This window comes from Ambystoma mexicanum, chromosome 10 (assembly GCF_040938575.1).
Source record: "Ambystoma mexicanum isolate Mex_15411 chromosome 10, UKY_AmexF1_1, whole genome shotgun sequence".
In the NCBI taxonomy this organism is placed as follows: Eukaryota; Metazoa; Chordata; class Amphibia; order Caudata; family Ambystomatidae; genus Ambystoma; species Ambystoma mexicanum.
This window is the reverse complement of record NC_090932.1, coordinates 88,843,570-88,861,087: the sequence shown is the minus strand read 5'-3', so window position 1 is coordinate 88,861,087 and position 17,518 is coordinate 88,843,570. Positions and strand designations below refer to the sequence as shown.

General features: G+C 52.6%; 1 protein-coding gene across 2 annotated transcripts in view; it reads right to left on the bottom strand.

The window, feature by feature from the left end:
- Positions 1-16,844, bottom strand: part of NMUR1 (neuromedin U receptor 1) — a 545,957-nt gene extending 529,113 nt beyond the window's left edge. For both annotated transcript variants that reach the window (XM_069617555.1, XM_069617556.1), the window contains exon 1: positions 16,077-16,844. The gene's annotated coding sequence lies outside the window, so the exon portion shown is untranslated. The remainder of the gene's footprint in view (positions 1-16,076) is intronic.
- Between the last annotated feature and the right edge of the window lie 674 nt (positions 16,845-17,518).

Below are 17,518 nucleotides of genomic sequence, written 5' to 3'. Positions count from 1 at the left end.
AAGGCGGCAGTTGTTCACCAGAGGAATGCACGACGCCATAGTGCCCAGTATCGACATATATTTCCTCACTGATACTCTGGTATTGATCCTCCACTGACTTGCTAGCTGATTGAGTCTTTGGATTCTGTCGACGGATGGCCTCACCAACCCTGACTGGGTTTCGAACTGCACGCCCAAGAACACTAAGCTTCTCGACGGAGTCAACAAAGACTTCTCGAAGTTTACTGCAAATCCCAGCCGTCGTAAAAGTTGAATGGTGGCTTTCAGACTTGTTTGACTTGCCATAGGGGAGGATCCCCTTACCAACCAGTCGTCGAGATACGGGTACACGTGATGGCCTTGCTTTCTCAACCATGCTGCAACTGGAGCTAAACATTTCGTGAACGTCCTGGGAGAGGATTTTAGTCCAGAAGGAAGCACTGTGAACTGGTATTGAGTCCGTCCTACCACAAATCTTAGGAACTTTCTGTGTCGCCGACACATTGGTATGTGGAAATACGCGTCTTGAAGGTCCAGCGATGCTAGAAAATCCCCTTCTTGGACAGACCGGATCACTTCCTGGAGTGTGAGCATCTTGAATGTTAGGCTTTTCAACGTTTTGTTGAGGTCTCGAAGGTCGAGAATGGGACGCCATTTTCCCTTTGGCTTTTTCACTATGAAGTATCGGGAATAAACCCCTTGACCCCTCTGCGATGCAGGAACCAATTCTATAGCCCCTTTTTGTAGCATAAGCATCACCTCCTGTTGCAACACGCTCAGGTGTGGTTGAGCCAAAAACTCTGGTGGAACATGCGGAGGGTTGCTTTTGAATTGCAGGGAATGCCCAAACCTTACAGTGTCCAGCACCCACTGATCCGTGGTTATTTGCTCCCATTCGTCGACACAATGCGATACCCTGCCTCCCAGGACTTTCTGACGCCTGTCATTGCTGGTCTTTGGCCTGCTTATCTCTTGACGACGACGAGTAGCCCGTCTTCTTCCTGGAGGTCTGGTTTTCTTGGTGTCGTTTCGCGGCTTGAGAAGCCCGTCTGTAGCCCTGCGAGGAGTACGCCAGCCTATTGAAAGACCTGTCCTTTGATGTTGAGAATCGGGAGTTCCCTGATGCTCCCCTAAAGGGGCGAAAAGAAGACGAAAATTCCTTCCACTCTGGAGGGCACACAAAGAACGTGCTGTGTCAGAGTCCTCCTTCATGCCCTTTAAGACCTCATCCACCTTTTTTGCCAAACAGAAGGTCTCCCTCAAAGGGCATATCCAGCACCTTGTATTGCGCCTCAGGTCTAAAGTTGGTGCATTTAAGCCACGCTTGTCTCCGTAGAACCACCCCATTGTTGACTTGCTTAAATCCTGATTCTGCGAGGTCCACAGCAATGTTTATAGAATGATTTGAGGCCTCTTCACCCTCTCGGACGAGTAACATCGCTGCTTTCCTGTGCTCTTCTGGGAGATGTTCTAGAATGGGTGCCAACCGGTGCCACATCTCTCTATCATACCTGGCCATTATAGCCAGAGAGTTGGCCGCCTTCACCGTCGTTGCACCCACCGACAACACCTTCTTGCTAAAGGCATCTTGTCTCCTGGCCTCGTTCTCCGGAGGAGTCGTGCATTTGTGCTGGGACCTTGCTTTTCTCGCTGCAGCCTCTGACACCACCGACTCTGGGGCTGGTTGGGAGGACAGACATTTGGGGGTGGATTTTGGAGCCTTACATTTCTTCTCTAGCCTACCTTTTATTGCGGGCTCCGAGAAAGGATGACGCATCGTCTGTAGAACCTCCTGCCACACATGATTCAGGATGGGTACTGAGAACACCGACCTCCTTCTCTTTCCCATGTGTTTAAATAGAAAACAGTCTTTTTTCTCTTCCTCTTGGGCCAGTCCGAATTCGGTACAGGCTTTGCTCATCATGGCATGGAATGACCCAATGTCGTCCGGGGAGACGGCGGAGCTGGGCTCCTTGGGGCTTCGAATTCTGCCTCCGACTCCCAGGTTGGATCCCTAGAGGGGGATAACGAAACATCCGATAAGGACCTTCTGTCTGAGTCTGAGTCCAGCAGCTCTCCTTCCTCCGGGCGTGCACCTGTGAGGTCATCACGTGCCGGTACAGTCGTCCACATCGTTCGAGTTGGCCGACTGGAAGGGCCAGGTTCGTCAACGGTCGATATGGTCGGAGCTGCCACTTGAGGCAATTTTTCATCCAATTTCTTTAACAAGGACTGCAACGTGGATAGAACTTCCAGTGATAGAACAGACTGCGGGTTAAGAAGAGGGGTTGTAACCGGGATATCAGTCCCGCTGAAAAGAGTCAGCTTGCTAACCCCCTGTAACCGAGCTCTGCAGGCCCAGATATCCTCTCACACTCTTCGTCCACAGAGGACACAGACAAGGCTGCCTCCTGTTGCAGCAAGGATTCCGGTAAAACCGGGTCGAATACCTCCAGTCGCCAGGCCTCCTGCGGGATCTCCATCGACGAGGCTAAAGTTGGGCCAGCCGTCCTTGTAGCCACCACCTGCGGCATAACAATAGACAAAGCCAACTGCGTCATTGGTAGTGCGGAAGTCGACGATCGCCCTGCTGTCGACGACGGTGTTATCTGCGCAGCTCCCTGAGGCGTTCCCGCCTTTTTTGCACTTGACCTGTGCTTCTCAGACTCTCGAATCGAGGATGATCTATGGTGATCACCTGAGGAGGATCTCGACTTTTCCTTTTTCGATGATGACAATGATGATGAGGTTTTCTTCAGTGAAGATTCCCTTGCGGAATGATTTCCTGAAGACCCCTTCTCCGCAGGGCGTGGTTTCTTCACCGGGGGTTCAGCCGATGCCGAACGGCGGGGGGCCCCTGCGGATATTGAAGCCGAGGCCACGCTGCGCGTGGAGCCTACCTCCGAAGGCGGGTACGCACCCGCTCCATCGCTCAACCAGGCCACCAACCGCTGACTCCGGTCTTTAAGAGTCTTTTGGGAGAAGCCCTTACATATGTCGCACTTGTCTGCCGAGTGGTGAGGGTGTAGACAATATATGCAGTCCATATGTCCATCCCCCTCATACACTTTCTTCAGCCCGCATGTAGCGCACGGGCGGAACAGTGCTTTTCCAGACATCAGGAAAAAACCACAACGAACAACCATGACAAAATAGTAGATGACGCGAGGTGATCCCACTACTTCGGGGCGGGCCATTTATACCACCACGTCCTATTGGGGCATGCGGGAGCGCCCAAAAACGACGTGGATAGGACACAAAAGTGTCAAAAAGTTTTCCCATGGAAAAAGGCTTTATAAGTGTACCGAGGGTTCCCAGTCTGACGACGGGGAATATTCTAAGCATGTGAATCCATGAAAGATCCAATGCTGGAGAAGAAAGGTGGTTCTGATCCACCTACTGATGGTTGCTTTTGGATGCATTTTAGCCCGCACTCGCCCGGTTCCGTAACACTGTCTAGAAGACTATCAGAGCTCCAGGGCTCTGGAAACAGTGAGCTTCTGGGGGAAAGTAAGCAAGGGTAGAATACCTCTGAGGAGGTGCAGCTGGAAGTGGGCCTTCTTGATAAGGTCCATTATGTGAGGAAAGAAGGAGAGAGTGGAATCGGAGCTTACCCCAAGAATTTTTGCCTCTGAAGTACGGCGGCCAAAGTGCGAGCAGGAAAGCGGGAGTCCCAATGAGCAGGATCTCAGTCTTACTGGCATTGTGGCAGAGGTCATTGGAGATGCACCATTTCTGAATCACGGCTAGAGAGTCAGAAATTAGTGAGGAAAGAGAGGAGGCTGAGGGAAGCCTGAAAGAGAGAAATGTGTCATCTGCATAACAATGGAAGTTGGAGGAGAATTGGAAATCAGGTGGGCCAAAGGGGCCAAGTAGACATTGAAGAGCCAGGGTGAGAGGATAGAGCCTTCAGGGACACCACAAGTGGAGAGAGATGTGGTGGAGAGAAAGGACCCAAGTTGGATATGGGAGGGTCGGTCCAAGAGGAAGGAGGTCAGCCACACCGGAGCCTGATCCGTGATGCCCAGGTTCTCACAGAGACGATTAATCAGGATGGCGTGATTGACCGTACCAAAGGCAGAGGAGAGGTCTAGGAGGAGGAGGACAGCGGGAGAGCTGAAGTCAAGGTTAGAGGGCAGATCATCAGAGGGGTTTAGAAGAGCAGTTTCTGTGCCTCTGGCTGCCCTGAAGCCAGATTGATGGTCATGTAAACAACCAACAGATTCAATGTGAAGGTTAGCTGGGAGACGGTCGGCTTTTCCAGGAGCTTGCCCTGGAAAGGAGTGATGGAGATCAGGCGATAGTTTGCTGGGCAGGAAGGATTGGCAGAAAGCTTTTTTAGAAGGGTGTGCACAAGGGAGTGCTTGAGGAGAGAGGGGAAAGATCCAGTGGTGAAAGAGTGATTACAGAAATCGGCCAAGGTTGGAGCGAGGGAAGCAATGTGGTGCTTGATAGTTCTGGAGAAGCAGGGGAGCTTGTGCTTGGAAGACACTTTCATAGATCGGACTTGTGTAGAAACATCATCAGGTGTTACCAGAGAGAGGGGGAAGGAAGGAGAGGAGGGGGAGAGGTGGCCAAAGGAAGCCTGTGAGAGGTAGAGGGAGAGAGGGAGAAAGAGGAGAGCGAGGACAGGATGTCATGAGTTTTAGTGGTGAAATGAGAGGTGAGGGCCGAGCAGAGGGCCTGGGAGGGAATAGGAGAGGGGGAGACTGCAGTAGGATTCGCCAGCTCCCTGCAGATTTTAAAGAGTTTGTATGTGTTGTTAGAGGCCTCAGAGATGTGGGCTTGAATATGGACTCTGTTCTTGGAGAAGACAGAGAGTCTGTATTGCCTTTGGAGCAGGCAGCAGGCCAGTTTGTCAGAGGAAGCGCCTGATGTCCTCCACTTCAGCTCAGCTATCCTGCACTTAAGTTCAGGGCGGCCAAGCCAGAGTCATACCAAGAAATACACTTGGAGGTAGGCTTCAGGTGGATCCTCATGACAGGGGCAAGGATGTCCAGAGTGTTGGAGATAGAAAAATGCAGGTTCGTGAGGGCTGTGTCAGAGTGGGAGTCAGCAGCAGGAGAAGGAGGAGCAGAAAAAGTGGAGGCAAAGGTGGCAACTGTCACTTGCTTCATGGGCCGAATGACCGAGAAGGAATGTGGCAGGGCTGGGGTGGGTTTTTCCTGAGGGGCAGAGAGTTTCAGGTAATAGGAGAGCAGAAAGTAGTCAGTCCAAGAGAGAGGAATGGGGAGAGGGTTAGAGAGGGGAGTGTCTGAGGAGATGAGAACATCCAAGGTGTGCCTGGCAGAGTGTGTCGGACCAGAGGGTAGAATGGAAAGGGAGAGAGAGTCGCAAAGGTTGTGGAAGAGCCCGGAGGAGGGGTCAGAGGCATCCAGGTGGATGCTGAAATCTCCGAGCAGGAGAAGTCGAGAGGAAGATACAAGAAGAGAAGAAAGGAGGTGCGCCCATTCCGAGAGGAAGTGTGACCTGGCCAGGCAGCCTGTAGGTAGTGGCCACAGTCAGAGAGAGGCCAGGAGAGATAGAGAGCCTGCAGACAAGACATTCAACGGTAGAGTAGGCCTGCATTGGGATAACGGAAGCAGGGATCCACTCAGGAAAGATCAGAGCCACTCCACCTCTGGGCCGGTTGGTTCTGGGCTCTGAGAGGATCTTGTAGCCGTCAGGGAGGAGAGTGTCAAACCTTGTGACAGAGCTGGTCGTGAACTACGTCTCGGTGTGAGCGAGGTTTAAATCACTCCCATGGCAGTGGTGAACTCAAAATGATATTATCATTGCTACTGTAAAATCGCTTTGGGGTCCCATCAGCTGATGAGGTGCAGTCACCAGGATTGAAAGAACTCTTGCCACATGACATCCTGGGCAAATATTGTGACTCATTTGCCCTCATCATCTCCCCTCCTCACCCTGCTGTATGGCTTTCAAAAATGATCTGCTTTATGAAAGATGGCTTGAAAGTACACAAACCATACTAAGGTACACACACAAATGTACACATATAAGTATTTATATGTTTGTGTGCGTACTTTACTATAGTCTGTGTACTTTTAGAGCCATCTCTTATAAACGTAGAAATATGTTAAGCAAAACGTCTACAATTGTGACAACGCCCCCATCTTGAGAGACTACAAATACCAGAATCCATTTCAAGGAAAGGGCACTCTGATGACTGAGCCCCTAGCTTGCCTTTGCTAACCTGGACCCTAGGCGAAGCTGGGGGCTACACGTGAAACTCGGGCTCCATATTGTAATCTGCTTTGTGTGCGCTTCCACAGAGCACATTAGATCACCGAGCCCCCAGGTTTGCCGACTGGTAAAGACGTCTTGGTGACCTGGGGTGGGGGTGCGGCCTTGATTATCATACAGGCCGGGTCCCGAGATCAGGTAGACATCTGATGCCGGATCTGGGACCGTAGAGAGGGCCAGCGCTAGGTAGTAGACAGATTATTCCTCCCAGGAAGGGCGGGGCTTATGAAAAGAAAGCTTGGAAGAAGGGAACCTGAAAAGGAGGCGGGTCTCAAAGGTAAGTACTGGGAGGAGGAAGAATAGGGTGACCAGACGTCCTGGTTTTCCTGGGACAGTCCTGGGAAGTCGTCCCCCGTCCAGGGAGTTTTTTAATTTTATAAACCCCGTCCCGGGATTGGAAGTGTGGGTGGCGACAGTCCTGGTTTTTGTCAGGACCCGATTTGGAAATCCCAACATCAGGCCCGGCGTGACTCTTCCTGCGTGTGTATGGGGGAGTGAATGCTTTTCACGCCCCCATTTCCTCCCCCTTGCCCTCTCCGGCCGTTCTCCTCCAATGAGAGAAGTGCGCCTGTGAGCACCCCCCCACTCCCCTCCCACAATAGGCCAGCAACATAGAAGTAGGACAACAGTTTTATTTGTGTTTATCTCTATGTCTATGGACTGTCACTTATTTATTTTTGTATCTGGTCACCCCAAGGAAGAGGGACATGGAGATAAGGACCCACCTCACTCCCAGCTTTCAAAATTCCCATTCTGCCCCCCCAAAATGTTGAGTCTGGCTACGCCCGTGACGCATATCCATATACACACTGTATTGTGTGCAGCAATTCTTTTTCAAAAAAGGTAGCAGGCGCACCTCTCTAGAAAGAACATGGCATGATAACCTGTTCTGAGATGAGAGTTTGCAGCACACGCTTTTTGCTCACTGTACCTTTCACAGATGGGAAATATCCATTTGCATATCAGTCTTTTTCCCACCCACATGGGCAGTCCAGCACCGAAATGCTATGGCAATTCCTCTCTGAACAAGAGTACCAACAGCAACCCCAGACACGTATTTCAGCCTTGTTGGGCCTCATCAGTGAGGTGAAGCTGTGCCTCTCTGAGCACAGTGAGCTGGGAGTCCATGTCTGGTTGCCCCAGGTATCTCTGGGTGACCAACCCCAAGTTCCTTGAATTTTTTTTCAAAACAGGTAGCAGGCGCTCCTCTCTAGAAAGAACATGGCATGATAACCTGTTCTGAGATGAGAGTTTGCAGCACATGCTTTTTGCTCACTGTACCTTTCACAGATGGGAAATATCCATTTGCATATCAGTCTTTGTCCCGCCCACATGGGCAGTCCAGCACCAAAATGCTATGGCAATTCCTCTCTGAACAAGAGTACCAAAAGCAACCCCATACACGTGTTTCAGCCTTGTTGGGCCTCATCAGTGAGGTGAAGCTGTGCCTCTCTGAGCACAGAGAGCAGGGAGTCCATGTCTGGTTGCCCCCAGGTAACTCAGGGTGACCAACCCCAAGTTCCTTGAAATGTTTTGAGTTACCTGGGGGTAACCAGACATGGACTCCCTGCTCACTGTGCTTAGAGAGACAAAGCTTCACCTCACTGATGAGGCCGAACAAGGCTGAAACACGTGTATGGGGTTGCTTTTGGTACTCTTGTTCAGAGAGGAATTGCCATAGCATTTCGGTGCTGGACTGCCATAGGACGGGACAAAGACTGATATGCAAATGGGTATTTCCCATTTAAAAAGGCAGAGTGAGCAAAAAGCGTGTGCTGCAAACTCTCATCTCAGAACAGGTTATCATACCATGTTCTTTTTAGAGAGGAGTGCCTGCTACCTTTTTTGTAATATTTGAAAGGAACTTGGGGTTGATCACCATGAGTTACCTGGGGGCAAACAGACGTGGACTCTCTGCTCACTGTGCTCAGAGAGACAAAGCTTCACCTCACTGATGAGGCCCAACAAGGCTGAAACACGTGTATGGGGCTGCTGTTGGTACTCTTGTTCAGAGAGGAATTGCCATAGCATTGGATGCTGGGCTGCCCATGTGGGCGGGACAAAGACTGATATGCAAATGGATATTTCCCATCTGTGAAAGGTACAGTGAGCAGAAAGCGTGTGCTGCAAACTCTCATCTCAGAACAGGTTATCATGCCATGTTCTTTCTGGAGAGGAGTGCCTGCTACCTTTTTTGAAATGTTGTGTGCAGTATACACACTAGCGGCTGTGCACAGTCCCGGATTCCACGTCCTTCACATTGTGAGCATTGAAAGACGTTTGCAGCTACATCTATGCACCCAAGCACGCACAGATGTGCACAGTCCACACTGACTTACATAAATGGGCACACAGTTCACTCGGCTTGCACGTTGAATGCAGGCACACATGGATGCCACCTGGTACATGTATGAAGTCAAATGTCCTGACATCTTCAAACGTCCCCACATACATGCACACGTTATCTTACATACAGATTGCAACATACAGTGGTCAACCGAAGACTTGCCAGTCATCAATTCACACAGTTTTGCAAAACCATCCAGCTTGCATCCAGCTTGCGTGCACATACACACGCGCATTAACCCATGCACACCGTATGTGCTCCAACACAGGTGTGCACACATGTGTTCCCCCTCATAATTCCACATTATCATCTGTGTAAACAGAGTCGAAAAGTCGTCAAGCCACTAGAGAGAAGCAAGATAGCTCAGTCGGTTAGGTGTCAGATCAAGTGTGTGCCGTACACATGCAAAGCAATAGTTTGAACCCTGGATTAGCTGACTCGGGCCGTTATGCTTCATATTTTGATAACATGAGGGCCATTGTGTTAGTGTGTGGTGGTTTCTTTTATTGCAGTGCTTGAAGCCAAGGTAACGTTTTTTAAGCGCTATATAAAAGGTGTATTGTTAAATGAGGTGCTCAGCTCGGTCTCTGGTTGCATTTCTTACGCGCCTTGGTTTGTGAATATTCACCTCCCAAAATCACCATCCTATAAGGTGGCCATATAGTCGCAAAAATGCACCCGCCAAAAAGGAGATTCAGTGTGTGGATTTGCGTGGTGCACGTCTCCTCACACACCCATACTACACCCACTCACCTTCTCACTCACTTCCACTTCTTCCCTCGCTCTTTGCCACGGCGTATGCTTTTCTTCTGTCTCCAGCCAGCTGGCAACCCAAGCCTGTAAATTAGCCTAGCGGGTTGTGCGCTTGCTACAGAGTTTTTGCTTGGAGGCTGCAGGCAATGGGTTTGAAATATAACACAACTGGCTCAGCCTTTCATCCCGATCAGTACAGCTGAGTTGGCTCACCCATTTCTGCGGAACATGTTTTTGTTTGTTTGTAGTGTATCCCTTGTAATCATGGGATAGCTCAGTCTGTTGAGCGTCAGCTGCAGCAATGTGTCCCTTTGCCTGTAGGAAAGGCGCCTTGTGCATTTGCGCTCTGCCACTGGGTAGAGGAGACATGTTGGCCAAATCACAGTTCAGTTTGCTTGGAAGTTCTGTGGAAGGTTGGAATAACTCACCTCTTTTCCTGGTGCTGTCTTTCCTCCCCTTTCGCACGTTAGCTCAGTTGCCTTATGCACCTCCTGCAGCCATCTAAGTGCAAGTCGTTGGCAGCTGACTTGAGTCCTGGCAGGACCAACTCAGCCTTTCATGTTTCTGACGTCCATAGAGTAAGCCGCCTGGAGCCAGGGAGTGATAACACCTGTTCTCCAAACACTCACAATTCAGTGTGTGCCATGCTTTATATAAAATGGTCAAGATTATTGCATCCCTTCCCGGCTGTGGGGACCGGGGCGATGATGTCACCCCCACCCACTTGCCTGCATCAAGAAGCACCTCACATCCTTTTGAAGGAAACTCGGCTGTGAAGAAAACACAGCGTCCGGCATCGATTGGCCGGTCACTAATTAATCCACATTGATCGGGCATACACTTGCGACAGGTGCACAGGTCTTCCCGAGACATCAGTCCTGGGTGTTATTATGCAAGTGCAGCTCCCGTGCCCTGCCCTAGAGCGCCTGGCACTGTGCCCCCGGGAATTCAACCGCTTACAATTCCAAAAAGGTATGTAGCGCCCGGCTCCTCTCTCGATGGAGCATAGGCGGTCCAGGCTTAGGAAGCTGGCGCTCACGCAAGTGACCCGCGTTTTAAACCCAGCTCTACGCTCGAGCCCATTGTGTGATCTTGTGCAGAGTCCCGCCTGCTCATTCTTCTCCCCCCGCATCTGCCTCAATTAAGGGCACTGACACACCGGTCAGCATTTGGATGTATGTAATAAATACGTCGTTGGTCTTTCATTTGTGCACTTTGTGCATTGTGTATTTTTTTTACAACAACGTCCAAATCTAGGTAAGACTGTCTTTGAGCCCGGAATGGCCGCAGGCTCGCCATCCACCCCATATCCCGGCCAGCCCCCTCGCAAATGCACACGGGGAAGCGTAACAGGAGAGGCAGGAAATGGATGGGGGGCTGCAGTGGGCACTTAGCTGGCACAGCACGGGGGCCATTGAAACTGGTAGCACCTACACGCTTGAAAGGCCGAAGACAGTCAATGGAGAGGGCACAGATAGACAGCGAGACGCCAGAGGGACGGTGAAGGGGCTAGATCGTAGGGACCCCCAGCGCCCGTGAACGGTGCCTCGGGCAATATTTTGGGAATAAAAGGAGGCCAAACGTTGGGCCCGCCAGTGACTGTTCTAGTCTCCGCACGGAGTCCGATGCTGTGAAGACGCTCTTCCTGATTGCGAGAGAAGGCCGCGGGGCGACATCCTGACCGGCCCAGATCGAAACGGCGAACGGAAGCGGAGAGCGGCGCTGCCCTGTCCCCAGAAACGCCCGGTGCCAGGACTCCAACGCTCCGCCAGCGGAGAGCTCTGCATCTGACTGCGTAAAGCTCGCCGGGCTCTAAGGGATCATTAACGCCCAGCACGTGGACTCGCCGGTGTTTCCACTACCCAAAGCGCGCAATCCCGCTGCAGCAGCGCATCTGGTCACCTGTGCCCTCCGTGGAACCGTGTACGGTGGTCTATCCGCGACGCAACAATTTAGAGGGGACCGGAAAATCAGCCCGTGGCTCTGTCCAGTGGGATTTCTGAAGCGGACAAGTGATCATCTGGACGAGGCCACACAGCCCTTTGGAGGTGTCCGTGTCCCGGACGGCGGCAGGACAGCTGCGGGAGTACAGTGTGGAGTTTCAGAGCGCCTATCCCAGTAGCCCGCCAGATCCAAGGCGCTGTGGGCTTTGCATCGGACGCTACGATGTCAAATTCGGTCAAGTCCGAAAGGAATGCAATTATAGCAGAGTGGGTGATGAGACTGCTGCGAGAGGCAGGGCGGCATGGGGAGAGGTGAAAGAGAGGATTCGGGAGCTGAGGCCGAGAAGGCAGCCAAGAGGGAGAGCTGCGATACAGACAATGCAGGTACTGACGCCGAAAGCTCATCTGATGAAAGTACTGACGCCGAAAGCTCTTCTGATGCAAGTATTGACACCGAAAGTTCTTCTGATGAAAGTACTGACGCCGATGAAAGTACTGACGTCGAAAGCTCATCTGATGAAAGTACTGACGCCGAAAGCTCTTCTGATGAAAGTACTGACGCCGAAAGCTCTTCTGAGTCGAAAGAAGAGTCCAGCCAGGAGCCAAAACCCAGTAGCGAGGAAGAGGAGAAGCAGCATGCAGAGCCCTGGGCAAAGAAGGAGGAAACACTGAGGGTAGAACCAGTCAAAAGTACCAGCGAGGGAATGCAAGGAAGCTTTGGGGCACAATATGCAAGCTACTCAGTTGGTAAAAGGGTGCACAGGAAGTTCCAGCTCCCACTAGCGTGGGGCATAGGGGACAAAGCTAAGAATGTGATCTGGAGTAGGCAGTGTATTGACATCTTTTCTTTGCTGGAATGTGGGAAATGGGGCTCTGGCGGAACCAGGGGAGATGACAGCGATGACTCCACGGAACCCTCAGTGGAGAGGAGCTTTCCTAATTGGTTGCGGGCCTTTAACATTTTGGCGACGATAGTGTTGGAGAAGTCCCCGGAGGAAGGCGCGGCATTAATAGCCCACCAGAACAGGATCCTCGAGCTGTACTACACTTTTGGAGGAGAGGCGTGGCGTCGTTATGATCTAGATTTTAGGATGAAGATGCAATTGGACCCCGAGTTAGGGTGGGAAGAGCAGGATGACGGTCTGTACATCTGGAATTTATTGGAACACGGGCAGCATGCCACGCCAGTTAACTCTGGGAGAGATGAGAGCAATAATGCCCGCACATACGGCGCCAGCAAGCGGCGGCGGAACAGGCACCCGCGTTTTCGGGGATGGGGAACAGACACGTGTTGGTACTTCGCTAAGGGGTTCTGCAAGTGGGGTAGCGAATGCAGGTTCAGGCACCGAACGCAGAGCCTGTCGTAGCGCCCCCCCCCCCACACCCCCTCCAGGTCATCACAGAGAACCACAGGCAGAAGGGGGTTCACACATGGCTCCCTGCGCATGTTGCGGAGGGTGCACGGGTAATGAACACCGAGCAACCCGGGCCCTTTTCACCAAGATGGGGCGCATTTGCACACCGCAGGGAGGACGGTGTTTACGAAGGAACATGTTCAAGGTCCCAGCAGAGACAGGTGGTGCTGCACCTCTAAACAGAGCTCACCACCATCTGAGAAATCACCAGAGAAAATGAGGACCAGCTCTTGGAAGCCTGGAGATGGGCTGGCGAAAAGAGGAGCTACTCTTCCAGATCACGAGATGCCCACAAGCACAGTACGAGTGGTTTCTCCTAATATGTTGTCAAGAATAAAGCCCACGGCCTTCATTTGTTCCATAACCACACTAGTGTCTTGGTGTTTTTATTTAGCCGCATTATGCGCTTGTTTAAATTGTACAGCATTTAAGAAATCTTTACAGGTGATGTATTGACTCCTCCCACTGTTACCCATCCAAGTTATAGCTCCCTGGAACGCATGCATTTTCATTCGGCGCTATTAGAGCGTGTTGGGCGGGACGTGAATCACAGGAGATTACACCCATAGGAGTTTATTCACTAGCAATGTGCATTAAGACCGCGAGGGAGACTTGCTTCAGCTGTGGGGGATTGTACAGAAAAAAGGGGCGCGGCTTTTCTATTCACCAAAAACGCACATCGTAGCCATTCCGCTGCAGAGACAAACGCGCACTGGAAATTAAATGAATTCAGATCGGAGAAAAATGCGCCTGTAAGGTAACTGTTGGACCCATATGCAGCAGACCTACCTTTGTTGTGTTGGGGTGTGTGTCATGTCGTCATATCTAACGGCATTTGCCCTTCCCATGAAATTTTACATGACAACAATTTGGTCAAGTTTTGGCAATAAAAGGCCGTAGGTTTTTATTAATACAGATATGGATATATCACATATTGTAATAATATTGTACTTTTGGGCACCAGGTCCTGAGGTTACCCCCTCTGGCCTGTGCCGCATTCCTTGTCCCACGACTTGTTGTGGACACGGGACACTTTCTTTCGTTGTTCTTCTCCCCTTCTTCTAGGCTGGGAGGCTTGTGGGAAAGAAAGAGCAGGGAGACGCTGATTACACAGCGAACCTCCTTAGAGTGTTTGGGTCCCCGTGCAAGGGACACTCTCCACCCGGCTGGCACCCAACCATGGCGCACATTCATCACCTGACAGGACATCACACGTCACAGGGCCACACACTGAGGTCACCCGACAGGACACATGGAGGGACGTTTCACTCTCACACGTCACAGGGCCACACACTGAGGTCACCCGACAGGACACATGGAGGGGACATTTCACTCTCACACTGAGGTCACCTGACAGGACACATGGAGGGGACATTTCACTCTCACACGTCACAGGGCCACACACTGAGGTCACCCGACAGGACACATGGAGGGGACATTTCACTCTCACACTGAGGTCACCTGACAGGACACATGGAGGGGACATTTCACTCTCACACGTCACAGGGCCACACACTGAGGTCACCTGACAGGACACATGGAGGGACGTTTCACTCTCACACGTCACAGGGCCACACACTGAGGTCACCCGACAGGACACATGGAGGGGACATTTCACTCTCACACTGAGGTCACCTGACAGGACACATGGAGGGGACATTTCACTCTCACACGTCACAGGGCCACACACTGAGGTCACCTGACAGGACACATGGAGGGACGTTTCACTCTCACACGTCACAGGGCCACACACTGAGGTCACCCGACAGGACACATGGAGGGACGTTTCACTCTCACACGTCACAGGGCCACACACTGAGGTCACCCGACAGGACACATGGAGGGGACATTTCACTCTCACACTGAGGTCACCTGACAGGACACATGGAGAGGACATTTCACTCTCACACTGAGGTCACCTGACAGGACACATGGAGGGGACATTTCACTCTCACACTGAGGTCACCTGACAGGACACATGGAGGGGACATTTCACTCTCACACTGAGGTCACCTGACAGGACACATGGAGGGGTATTTCACTCTCACGCGTCACGGGGCCACACACTGAGTTCACCTGACAGGGCACGTGGAGGGGTATTTCACTCTCACGCGTCGCGGGGTCTTACACTGAGGTCACCTGACAGGGCACATGGAGGGGCATTTCACTCTCACACGTCACAGGGCCACACACTGAGTTCACCTAACAGGGCACGTGGAGGGGCATTTCACTCTCACGCGTCACAGGGCCACACACTGAGTTCACCTGACAGGACACATGGAGGGGCATTTCACTCTCACGCGTCATGGGGCCACACACTGAGTTCACCTGACAGGGCACGTGGAGGGGCATTTCCTTACACTGAGGTCACATGGAGGGGCATTTCACTCTCACGCGTCACGGGGCCACACACTGAGTTCACCTGACAGGGCACGTGGAGGGGCATTTCCTTACACTGAGTTCACCTGACAGGGCACGTGGAGGGGCATTTCCTTACACTGAGGTCACATGGAGGGGCATTTCACTCTCACGCGTCATGGGGGCCACACACTGAGTTCACCTGACGGGACACATGGAGAGGCATTTCCTTACACTGAGGTCACATGGAGGGGCATTTCACTCTCACGCGTCGCGGGGCCACACACTGAGGTCACCCGACAGGACACATGGAGGGGCATTTCACTCTCACGCGTCACGGGGCCACACACTGAGTTCACCTGACAGGGCACGTGGAGTGGCATTTCACTCTCACGCGTCGCGGGGCCACACACTGAGGTCACCTGACAGGACACATGGAGGGGCATTTCCTTACACTGAGGTCACCCGACAGGACACATGGAGGGGACATTTCACTCTCACGCGTCGCGGGGCCACACACTGAGGTCACCCGACAGGACACATGGAGGTGCATGTCACGCTCACGCGTCATGGGGGCCACACTCTGAGGTCACCTGACAGGACACATGGAGGTGCATTTTGCTGCAGGTGGTTTTGGCTTCGCTGGAGAGCTGGAGATTAACCGGAGTAACTGGAAACTCCATACGTCACTTGGCATTTAAGGAGTGTGTTGGCTCCTCACCACTAGTGGATAAAATGTGCACCCTTGTGACCTCCTCATCACCCGATCGCTACAGAGTTACTGAACTGCCAGTGCCCAGAACACACCGAGCACAGTCTCTAGCGCTCTAGGGGAAGTGTTTGGAGGGTGGGGAGGGGGGCTAAATGCGCTATTGCCATACATTTGGGGAGACTCCGAGCGGTGCAGGGAGACACAGAAGGTCCCCCCGGACCTAGACTATGCGCAGGGGGCACCCGTGTGAGCTCAGAAGCGGGCCCTCACTTGGATGATCACACTCAGACACCTGCCCTCAACGCGTCTAGAGTGAAGCTTACCTCAGTGCACGGCGAGTGCCTCAGCGCCCTCAGATTCCTCACTCCCGAACTTCAGGCTCTGGGTGTGGGGGATCCACAGAGAGCTCCCCGCCATCTCGGGCCCCTAAGCGTGAGGGAGCACCTCCAGAAAAGGGTGAGCGTCCCAAAGAGCCTCATACGAGTGAGTGCCGGGTCCATATGCGAAGGGGCAGCTCCAGCAACTAGTGTCAGCAATCCCAGCAACGAGTGAACAGCATCTCCAGGCAGCGAGGAGTCCAGGGGCCGAGGTCTGGGTGCCAGGCAGTCGGGCTATCAGTGAGTACCAGAGAGGACCAGGTCCAGCTAGGGTCGGTTGCCAGTTCTAGCTGCGAGTGGGTATTTCCAAGTTCGTATCGGAGCGAGCAGCGGGCTCAGCGGGTCCAGGTAAGCGCGAGGGTGGGTGGGTGACAAGGGACCAGCAAGTCCTGGGTGCGCGTGTGAGAGCGCCAGCTGCGAGGAAGTGCAGATGAGTGTTAGAGAGAGCGGGTAACCTCCAGCGCAGAGCTCCGCAGTGCAAAGCCTTGCAGCCGAGCGCTTTCCACTAAGAGCAGTGCACTGCTTTCCAGGGCCGGAGGTGCAGGTGCAGCGGAGGGTCTCCAGCAGAGAGCTTCCAAGAACAGCGCGGGGCAGTCCAGTGCAAATCAACAAGATGCAGAGCCCCAGTGCAGCGGTGTTCTATGCCGCGCAGACCTCTCCAGTGCCGCGCTGCGCTGCGCTGTAAGGCAGAGCTAGCCCTCTCCAGGCTGAACTCTCGCTGAGCAGAGCGGAGAGCGGCGTCTTTAAGAAGCTCCTGCAGGGGGCGGAGGAGTCAGCCAGCCCCACCCTCAGCACACAACAGCAACCACTGACAGGAACCGCCCCTCCGCGAATGAGACACCCCGGAGCAACCCTGAGCTGCCCAGACAGTGTCCAAAGACCGTCCCGTAATGCAGACTGCACTTCCTGGTCCATATAACGTGCAGCGGACCTGCGATACAATGACCTGTCATGTAATGCACGACCCGGGCTCCCTGCAGAGAGTGTTTGATAGAAAGCCCCATCCACACAGCTTGGAGGGAGCATGTCATAGAATGTGCACACCAGCACTACCCGGATAGAGCATCGTCTATAATAGGCAGCCCTGCACTACCCACACACAGCCCTGCACCACCCAGATAGAGCATCTCATAATATGCAGCCCTGCACTACCCAGATAGAGCATCTCATACTATGCAGCCCGCACCATCCATATAGAGCATCTCATAATATGCAGCCCTGCACTACCCAGATAGAGCATCTCATAATATGCAGCCCTGCACTACCCAGATAGAGCATCTCATACTATGCAGCCCGCACCATCCATATAGAGCATCTCATAATATGCAGCCCTGCACTACCCAGATAGAGCATCTCATAATATGCAGCCCTGCACTACCCAGATAGAG